The sequence below is a fragment of the Onychostruthus taczanowskii genome, unplaced genomic scaffold, assembly GCF_017590055.1.
Source record: "Onychostruthus taczanowskii isolate IOZ18803 unplaced genomic scaffold, ASM1759005v1 scaffold56, whole genome shotgun sequence".
NCBI classification, from domain to species: Eukaryota; Metazoa; Chordata; class Aves; order Passeriformes; family Passeridae; genus Onychostruthus; species Onychostruthus taczanowskii.
Genome location: NW_024503235.1, coordinates 3,447,296 through 3,458,427, shown reverse-complemented (window position 1 = coordinate 3,458,427; position 11,132 = coordinate 3,447,296).

Below are 11,132 nucleotides of genomic sequence, written 5' to 3'. Positions count from 1 at the left end.
TAGTATCCTGCTGGTGAATCCATGGGGGCTTTTATACAACCTGACAGATCACAGCAACCCCACAAGGAGTTTTTATTGCTTTTATATTTAGAGAGCAGCTCTCACCCAGTGCCCAACTCCTGGAAGGTGACTTTCCCCATCTGTGCTGAAGGAAACTCTTTCCCAGTTGCATCCCTTCTGCTCCATGAGCTACTTCACTGAGTTTTGACACTTCAGTTGGTGAACAAAACCAAATATTCTCCAGTAAAGCACAGAGGAAATGGTGCTGGCTGCATCCATGCAATCCACATTGTTTTGTCAGCATGCTGCTGCCTGCCTCACAAGCTGGCAACTCCCAGAGCTGCAGCCTGATCCCTGAGAAGATATAAATATCATATTAATAATACAACTTTCCTTGAAGTTAGTTAATTAAATGGGTATTTGCAGCTCTGTATGGAGTTTTGTAAAGCTTTACTGTGATCTGTAAATGTCTCAAGTGAATTATTAATGCTGAAAGGCAAAGATTTACACAGGGGATGAAGGCTGTGGGAGATGCTCAGAGTCTGGTTGGAAATGTGCTCCAGTCAGACCCTCCTGTCAGCTGCTCTGAGAGGCTGAGGATGTGAATGAGGATTGAGTGAAGGGTCCTGGGGGGTGGCAGGGTGACCACTCTGCCCAGGAGGTGCTGCATGTGCTCTGGGCAGTTTGTTGCTCTCTGAGGAAAACAAGATCTCTCCTTCCTGCCCCCTCTGCAGCTCAAACCATGCTCCCTCCCCAGTCTCTTGGTTAGTGTTTTTAACAGAAATCATTTCTCTAAGTCTGGCCCATTCCAGTCAGGTTGGTCACTTGCCATCCCACTGTTTCCCAGCCTGAAGAGCAATAGCAGTGAACCAAGCCCTGCATTTAGTGAAATGCCTGATCCCAAGGATCAAGTGCAATTTGTGTGCTCTCTGTGTTTACATTTTATCTCTAGAGAAAGTATATTACAGGTCTCTAGGCAGGGGGCTGAACCAGCTTGATTCTGGATCTTCTCTCCCCCCCTGTGCTCGTGCTGTCTGTTGGGATGCAGGAGCCGTGCTGGGAAGCTGCTGCTGGAGGAGCTGGCTCCAGGCTGCTCTCAGGGAGGTCTGGAGACATCTAGGGCTTGGTGATGGGGTGGCAGTGTGCCTCAGTTTGGAAAGCAGACTTGGCCATGAGCAGGCAGCACCGTGTTCCCTCAAGTCCCCCAGAACAGACCCTGCCTCCAGAGCAAGGAAGGTGACAGGGGGCCAGCTCTGGGTGCCACTTGTGGCCACTGCAATCTGCTTTTCTGTGCCTCTGGATGTGTCCAGCTGGAAAGGGATATACCTCAGCACAGTTACCTGTGGCCATGGCTGTTTCCCTGGGCTCAGTGGCCAGGGCTGGCTCCTGGGGGAAGTAGCTGTGGCTGTGTGGAGGGGTCCCACAGGAGCTGAGCTCTGGGATGGGCTCTGACCCACCAGAAACAGGAGTCATCAGCTTTCCTGGCCTCTCCTACGAGGAAGGAAAGGAAAACCCCCCATGGAAGCAGCCTTCTAGCCCAGCTTTTTGCAAGAATAAACACTTTTAATTGAGCTCCTCACCAACACGAGATAACAAAATTCGTAGATTAAGCTATTAAATTGTTGTTATGATATTAAAATTAACTTGCATCCTCTCAGCTTCTCTCCTTGGGGAAGTAGTATAATTAAATTAATCAGCAATGCTGTTTTGCAGCTGCAAGGGAAATGCCTCAAAATGACCCTGATTTTTCCCATCCAGCCCCTGGCAGGTCATGAGGCTTTTGCCTTCTCCACGGGCTGGGACAGCCCCAGCCCTGTTGGAGCAGCATCTGCAACACTCCCCTCCCAAGAAACCAAATGGGAATCAAGTTGGTTCATCTCCAGATGCTTTTATATTCATTAGCCACATCTTAAGTACTGTAAATACACACTTGAGAAGTTAATATATATTTTTATAAGTTTGAGACAAATGTAATATAATATTATAAGGGACTCTGTGTGCATCTCATGTTTGAACTATAGTCAGACATCTCCAGGGAATCTCACTTGGTTTGGAATATTTATTAATAATGATAATAATAATAATAATAGTTACTATAAATGCTAATAAAAATCTATTGACTTTTTAAAAATTTTTGTATTTATTGAACCACGGTTGAAGCTGGCAATAAAGAGATATCTAAATACCTGAGTAAAACCAACCAGTAATCCTGCCCTGGTTTGTCTGTGTGGGTCATTTCAGTGTTCTGGGGGAAAATACCACTTTATCAAAGGTGGCATGTGGTGAGTAAGGGACAGTTTTAGTAGCATCAAGGTGTGAAATGATGCCTTGTTTTGTTAAATGCCATCTGTGCTAAGGTGGGCTGACATCTCTAGAGGAGCTGGAGGGGTGGTTTCTTGCTACTGACACTTCGTGGGGAGGAAAAAGCACCTGCTTTGCTTGGCTGGTGCATGTTGTGGTGTCAGAAAGGTGCATGGCCTGGCCTGTGGGCCAGGGGCTGTTCAGGGAATCCCTCCCACAGCCCTGGGAGCAGAGAGCCTTGGGCAGGCTGGCAGTGTGGAGTGGCAGTGCAGTGTGACACCAGGAGTGTCAGTCTGACACGGGCTGGCATGTGAGGGTGGGGATGTTGCTGAGCAGAGCGAAAATGCTGCAGAGTTCCTGCACTCAAGGCACATAATTCATTGTTTTGTTGTACTGGCTGGCCAAGGGGTGCCATGGTGAGACAGATGTGGGGATCTGTGGCCCAGCTGAGGCACAGCTGGCTGACCCTGCAGCAGTGCAGGGTGACTCTGCACAGGGCTGGGTGACACTGGAGCAGGGCAGTGTGACACTGGCACAGGGCTGGGTGACACTGGCACAGGGCTGGGTGACACTGGCACAGGGCTGGGTGACACTGGCACAGGGCTGGGTGACACTGGCACAGGGCTGGGAGCAGGGCTGGATGACACTGGCACAGGGTTGGGTGACACTGGAGCAGTGCTGGGTGACACTGGAGCAGGGCTGGGTGACACTGGAGCAGGGCAGTGTGACACTGGCACAGGGCAGGGTGACACTGGAGCAGGGCTGGGTGACACTGGCACAGGGCAGGGTGACACTGTCACAGGGCTGGGTGACACTGGCACAGGGCAGTGTGACTGTCACAGGGCTGGGTGACACTGGCACAGGGCTGGGTGACACTGTAGCAGTGCTGGGTGACACTGGCACAGCCAGCAGCACCCACCGTGGGTGACCTCAGCTGCCCCTGCACTCCGTGCCACTTGGAGCGGGGCCATGTGCACAGCAGCAAGAGCTGCCTGGGAGGCACAGGAGCCACAATTCTAAATAACCTCACCTTTTTATCTTCCTGAGGCTGACAAGCACCTTCAGCATCAGACAAAGAGCAGCTGTTATCGCTGGGCACAGCAGCTCCTCCTGGGCAGCTGCCACCCCTGGAGGGGCACAGACAAAAGCAGAGGAGCTGTGCTCTGCCAGCAGGTCCAGGTGTGTCCCAGAGCCACTGTCACAGCATGGCAGGAAGCCCATGGAAGCCCATGGAAGCCCATGGAAGCTAGAGATTCCTTTTTTCTGCCACCTCCAGAGCCCCAATAGCAGGAGCAAAGGGGGATGAGGGGAGACATGAGGTTGTTCAGAGGTTTCTGGAGTTTCTGTAACAATGGAGAGCACTTACAAGCTGTTCTCCCCAGGCACCTGCTCCCACACCACATTTTTTAAGGATAATGTCCGACTTAGAGGATGTCAGTAATTACAAAGTCATTTTAATGAGCTCTGGTTTGCTGACAGACCAGACTTTCAGGAGTCAGTGGTGCCAGGAGGAGCGTTGCACCAGTGCTCACAGAACCCTGGAAAGCAGTCACTTTGGGTGGTGCTGCACAGCTGCCAGGGTGGCACTGGTGCAGTGCCAGGGTCATCCCCCTCCTGCTCTGCTGCTAGGCACCTCCTTGGGTGCTGTGGCAAACCCCTGGCACCTGCAGCACGTGGGGAGCTACCCTTGCTGTGCCTGCGTGGGGGGAGCCCAGCTCTCTGCTGGGTGTGCAGCCACGAACATTCCATTAACTCCCTCAGTACTGAAATTCCACAATGGGGCTGAAATAAAGCAGCAGCATCACATCCCTGTGGGAGCCCTCAATCATCTGCTCCAGAGGCACCCAGGGAAGCGTTTGGAAAAGAACTTGGAACTGGGCAATTCAGGTTTTTCTTGCAAATCCTTCCTGTGTAATGAAGCCTGTTCCTGGTGGCTTGCTCCCAGGGCAATGCTGTGTCTCCATTTGCTGGAGCTTGATGCAGCCCAGGTGTGATGAGGCAGTGATGGCTCAGGTTTTAGCTTTTGTATTTTTCAGATTCTGTGCTGCTTTAGTGTGTGTGTCTGGGCTTCACATCAGGGGATGGTGAGCTCTCTGCACAGAGCAGGGAGACAAAACAATTCCTGCTCTAGCTGGGGACCAAGGACAAATGATCCAAATCTCAGCCCAAGAGCACAAACAACATGGGCTGAAGAGAGAAAAACAAGCAGGATGGGACTGCAGGGGCTAAAGCTGGAATTGGACACTGAACTGCAATGTGCACATGGAGCAGAGCTGATCCCAGGGAGAGACCCCGTGAGCGCTCGTGCATTTTGGGACCATTTTGGTTCATCTTGGGTGTAGTCCTGGCTGGCCTCTTGTGCTGCCCAAGGTGGATCCATTGAGGCCTTTAATAAGTCCCTATTTATTCTTTAACTCTGCCTGGTCTCTGCTCTAGCTCAGGCTCCCCAAGGCATCAGCAGCAGTGGGGCAGCAGGCAGTGCTGCCTGGCCTGTCTGGCTCATGAAGGTCCCTGCAGGGCCAGGGACTCCTGGAGTCCTGAGCAGGAGGTGGAGGGGCTGTCCCCTCAGGCAGCCCCAGGGGTGGCACTCAGCCCTGGGGGTTTATGCTGTTAAGTATTTTTATGTGAATTCTATCAGACACTAGGAGGCAAAAAGATTAAGAGGGCAATGAAGAAGATTTTTGTGAGATTTAGGTGTTCCTGGGTGATGGCAATTTTGTGTTGGGTAAATGGCTGTTGTGACTGTAAATACAGTCTGCCAGGGTAATGGAATGTACATCAGGAATGCTGTACACCCCTGGGGAAAAAACAGGGACTTCAGAAATGATGAGAGTTTCCCTGAGCTGGTTAAAATCGTTGTTAGAAATGTTGTCCCTCCTGAGGAGAGCTGTGGGGCACACACTCTCTCACAGCAATGCACAAATCCCTGTGTTGCCTCAGGGGATAAGGGATGTGTTAGGTATCACATCACACTGCCTCAAAATGAGAAGTGGCACAATGAATCAAACTCCCCAAATTAAAACTTTCTTCCAGAAATAAGCTTGTCACTGCCAATTTAAACTCTTGCCAAAGCGGTGTGATTTGAGACAAGCTCCTCTTGCCAGTGTGGGTGTGTTTAATCACTATTTCTGATAGCAAGAGTCTAAAGGGAGGTGTTTCTATTCAAAGGTCCAACATGAAACCCAGATCCTAAATGCAGCTCTGACACAGCACAGCTGGGAGGAGAGAGCACAAAGCACAGTGCACTCATGGCACTGAAGGAAAAGGAGCCTTTCCTCCATTCCCACTTCCCCAACACCACGATGGTGACACAGGGGGACTCTGGGCAGGACTACTGCCCACCCAGCCAGAGCACTGGCCCCTGCACCTCACCACCCTGAGGGGCTTTAAGGGGTTACTTAGAGACAAACCCTTACAAAACTCTGCAGGGAGGGAGGGGATCCTGCCTGCTTAACAAACATGAGAAAGGCATCAGAGTGCCAGCCTGGGGAAGGGCCTTTGTCTGGAGAAAGCCTGGTGTGCCATGCATGGGCACTAATCCCAGGGGCTCCCTCACTCCCTCCCCAGGGCATGGCGTGGTGACATGCTCCTGGGTGCTCTGCTGCAAAGACAAAGCCCTGCCATGGCCCCAGTGCAGCTCAGGCAGGTGCCACCAGCCCTGCTCAGGGAACCCACACAGGCACAGCTTGTGGCTCTGGGACCCTTCAAGGCTGAGCCCAGCAGGGGCTCTGTCACCGCCTTGAGGAATGTTTCAAACAGATCATTTATTTTCATTACACTTGTACCAATATCTCTGTCCCAGTATTCCTGATGCAGGTCGACAGCAGTCCTCAGGAATGCTTTAATTGTATTTTCCTGGCTTTGCACAGCTCTTATCTAATGCCTTCTGGCTTCATTAGATTAGACACCTCTTGTCCCGAGGATGTTGTCATGTTTTCAAATGGCTTCAATCAGCACCTCCCAGGCTCTGCCTATTTCAGGATACAATAAAGCTAAACCTCATCCAGGCTGGTGAGTAATGGAGGTGCATCTCCCATCCCCGTGCAGCCTGGCTTTAAATTTGCCTGGCTGACATCCTGTAGCTGCAGGCAGAACACAATTAAACCTCTTGTCTTTCAGGCATCGTCCACGCTTACACACAGCTCGGGAGGAAGAGCTCAGCAACAGCAACTGGGTTTCTAATGATCTTGTCATCCAGAACAGCAGAGAGAGATAAATGAAAGCGTGAGGAAACAGCCAAGATCAAACCCAGCTCTCCAGATGTCCAGGGCATGGCAGGTTGCAGGCTGGCTGTGCTCATCTCCTCAGACCCACGCTGGCACAGCTCTTGGTCACAGGGACGTGTCCTCTTAGTGCCAGGGAATGAAATGCAGAGGGACACAGCCTGAGCCCACCCAGCCCCAGTGCTGGGGGCTTCTGTCCTGAGCATCTGCAGGCTTGACTGCTCATAATCCTCCTTCTGCAGGAGCTTTCTTCCCCGTGGGGTCCCAGGATCCTTCACCAGCCTGTGTCCCCACCACCCAGCTGCAAAATGCCCACAGGCTCAGGCAGGAAACCGAGGTGGGAAGGGCCCAGCCAGACCCCAGGCTGGGGGCAGAGACCCCCAGCTGCACTCTGGGCTGATGGCTCCAGGACTGTCCCTGCACTGTGTGTCCCTCCACAGCCCAGCACATCAGTCCCTAGCACAGCAGTGCCAGGCAAGGGCTCCCCTTCCCCACACACTCTCCCTTGGCAGGAGAATTGCCTCAGCCCTATCTTCTTATCATGACCCACCACAATATCAGCATCGATCCCTTTCACCCCACAGGCAGTATTTTGACTTCTGGAATTCATCTTACCTAGCAAGGGACTCTAAATATATCCCAGACAATTTCCTCTCCTCATTTTTAATAATCTCTTTCAGCCTTAAATTCATTTTTGAAAATATGTATTGGGATGATGGGCTTTTTATCACAGCTGATGGACAATATTCATCACACCTGTGTCCTACTCCTCACAACACACACACACACATTCCTTACAGCAGTCCTGCATCAATTTGAACAGCACTTAATTCATTACAACACCATCACTGCCTGTGCGTGCTCCCCTCAGCAATGTCACTGGTGATTTGTCACTTGGGTCCCTGTAGGCAGCTCTGGCCCCACCTGGCAGAGCCACTGTCACTCCTTGAGCCATGGGACAGGATGGAATGGCCCCATTCAAGCACAGCAGGTGTAAAGGGTGCTTCACTGTCCCCACCCTGGAAACTTCCAGAAGGTGGCAGGTGGGAGAGTACCAGCAAAAACCCCTTTTCTGCCTGGGATCTCTTGGCTCACTGGGCACAGCGAGGCTGAGGCAATGTGCTGGGGCTGTGCTGGCACATCCTCCCAACCTTGAGCCCTGGTGAGACCAGTGGGGAGCCATGGGGACAGCACACGGTGCCTCTCTGGGCCCCCAACTCAGTCAGGGTCCCCAGGACAGCAGCTCCTTTAGAAAAACTTCAGCAAATTCCCATTTTGCTAGACACTGCTACCAGGCCCTCACCCAGACTCAAGCACAAACTAATGCAGTGCTCAGAGCTGAGCTGCAGCTCCTGGTCACTGCTCAGCTCTCCCAACCTCCCCTCACCTGCCCCAGGGCTGAATGTGCACCAGCCTGGAGGTTCCCATTGTGCCAAGGCACAGAAAGGCACAGAAAGGCCTGCTCAGGATTCCCTGACAGTTTGACATGGTTTCTGAGTGCTTCCACATGCTCTTGTCTCTGCACCATGGGCTTTAACTGTGGAGCCATCGTGCTCCAGATGCCTGCCCTGCTCTGGCACATTTTGATCTGCAGGGGCTGCTTGGCCAGACAGAACTCAGTGCTGGCAGCTCTTGGCAGGGTTTCTTTGTCCAGCAGATTCCCATGGAGATGCGTTCTGTCCCCTTCCTGAGCACTAATGAAGGAACAAAGACAAAGCAGGAGTGTCTGAGGGGCCTGAGCTGCTGGCTCAGTGCTGCCCTGGCCAGGCCCCCTCTGCCCACACTCCACACAGAGCCTTTTCCAACTGCACCTTCCATCTGGCATCGATTGCTGCCCTGTAATGGATGTAATCAGGTTCCTGTGCCTTCATTTGCAGTCAGCCGAGGTTGCAGTCAGCAGCTGAGAGAGAAGGACTCCTCAGATCCCATCAATCAATTCCATCAGGACCCAGCTTCCTGGGCTCCCAGGCCACAGGGTCACCCTCTGTGGAGATCAGCTTTCCAGCTGAAGCAGAGCCCTGCTCGTGCTCCTCTCCCACCACAGCCCCAGCTCTGCTGCAGGGAGAGGCACAGCTGCCATTGGGCACTGACCCTTCCCTCCTGCGTCAGGGCTCTCCAACTATTTCAGGGATAAGTGGGAAGAAAAATCACAACCTTTTTTTATTTTGGGAAAGACTGAAATACACAGGAACATCTGACAGCATCAGAGGCAGAGCTTTCCCCCAGGGCACTGTGTTCATTTTGGCACTGGAATCAGGTCCCAGTCCTGCTCAGGACTCAGCAAGAGCAGCTGAGACCTCCAGCTACTACCCCCAGAGCAAAAGAATTAAATTCAAATTGTGTATGAAGCCTGTGGGGTGCCCTGCTCAGCACAGCTCTGAACTCTGCACTATCAGCAGGGTTTGTACTTTATAGGGATGATTGACCCAGAATTATTGATCTTTCCCTGGAAAGCTGCTCTGGGCTGGTGTGACCCTGACCTGGTGCAGCAGCAGAGCACAGGAGCCCTGACAGGAACTAGAGCTGCAGAATCTTCCCCTGGAGAGATAAGGGGGAGTGTCTGGGGTTTTGGTGTCTGTGTGCAATGCTAAAATTAGCAATTCTGTCTAATCCTGCTTTTTGGTGTAATAATGCTTCTGGCTGAGGGGAGTGTAAAGCTCTGTGGCTTGTGGGCAGTAATTTTTGGAGATAGACAATTTATTCCCTGCTCTCACCAGAGACAAGGCTGAAATCACTCTGAAGCTGCACCCTGTAGGTTTTGCTTCCTCCCACTGGATTTAAGAGGACATTTCTGCTTTCTCCAGCTCTGGTGACAGCCAAGCAGTGCCCCCTCCCCAGTTCCACAGCCAGGCCCAGCCACAACAGTTTCCCTATTATCTCACTGCAAACAAAATCCACAGCCAACATGGATTAGAGGTGCAGCTCAGCTGAGACAGAAATCCAGCCTTTAGCAAGCTCCTATCTGTGAATAAATTGGATACAGTGCTTTTGGTCTCCTGAGAGGCTCAAAGCTTCAGCTGTGAAAGCCAGGAGCCATCCAGCCACCCAGACTCAAGGAATCCTTGACACACTCCTGGGAGGTGTGGATGCACCTTCCAGAGATGCATTTCACCTCACCTTTGAAGGTACAGCTTCCCAGTCAGTGATTTAGAAAAGGGAGAAGTCTCATGAATTCAGTGATGCTAAGGAATATTTTCCTCCTTATGCTTTCAAGCTAACCCAGGAAACACAGATTCTTGGTGGAATTACACAGGTCAGGAGAGAGAGCTGCGTGTGCTGTCCTGCACCTTCAAATCAAGAACTCCTGCATGAAAAATTTGCCTGGAGATGGCTCTAATTTGTTCCAAACCATCATCCCTTCTGTCAGCAAGCAGGGAATTGTTATCTATTTATGTCTTACACTGCCATTGAATCCACGGCCACACCTGGAAGATGTTGAGGATGACAAACCTGGCAGTGCATCTCTGCTGGGAGCTGCTGGTCAGGAGCTCAGAGCCAGCACAGGAGCTTCACTGGCTCATTGTTTCTCCAGATCAATAGCTTCACATCTCCATTAACAATTTGGGCAGAAACGTGGAGTTCTCACAGCACAGCTCAGCACACACCGAGCTCCCCAGGCCACAGGAAGCCCTGCCTGAAGCAGGGCTAAGCTCTGACACAGCAGCAATGCTTTTTCCCTGCCAGGCTGCAGCTCCCCAGCCCTGGGGGAACAGCCACGTGCTTGTTCCCTGTGCTGCTGGCAGCTCTCCCTCTGCAGCCTGCTCTCTACTAAGGGAAAACCTCTTCCAAAAGAGCTTTGGTTCAGAGCAGGAGCTCTGATCGTAAAGATTACAGCTAGAGCTTTTAAATCACAGTGTTAATTTAAAAGAATTCTCTAGGTAGGCTAAAAGTTCTAGTTAATTTTGTTTTCCTGGTAATGGTGTAGTTAAAGCAGAATCTCAACTTACACATCCATAAGCACATCCATTTTTTATTAATAGCTCAACTAATTGATGTCTTTAACAAATTAGTATGTGCACAGCAGAGCAAGGCAGGTGTATGTGTAGCTGAGTGGGATATGTTATTGCCACCTGCAGTTAGGACTTAGAATCTGCTAAAACCTCTCAAAGAGTTTTCCAAATCCATGGTATATACATGAAGTCATCCATACAATAAAATGCTTGCTCTCCAAAGGAAATTCATTATAAATGCTGTTCTATAAGCTTTCTCCCATGCCACACCCTGCACCAAAGAGCTCTGATTACAGCTTGTCTCCATTTTAGCCATGCTCCAGGCCTGGTTTTGCCAAAAGCAGAACTTTTCAAATACAGAAAAGTCTCAACATCCTTGTCTATAGCCCTATAAAGAGGCTTAAATCAAGGACAAAGAGGCATCTTTGGAAAGGACAGTGCAACAGCTTACAAAGAAACAGGCTTTTTTCTAGAAAAAGAAAATTCTAGACAAAGTTAGAGAGAGAAGCAGAGTTCTTTACTCTGAACATGGCTCTTAACATGCCAATCATCAGGCTTCCTGCCCACCTGCTAATCTGCAAGCCCAAGAGAACAGACTCATGGTTTCAACCTTAAATAAATAAAAAAGTATGGAATGTTTTTTCGCTCCAACTTAATT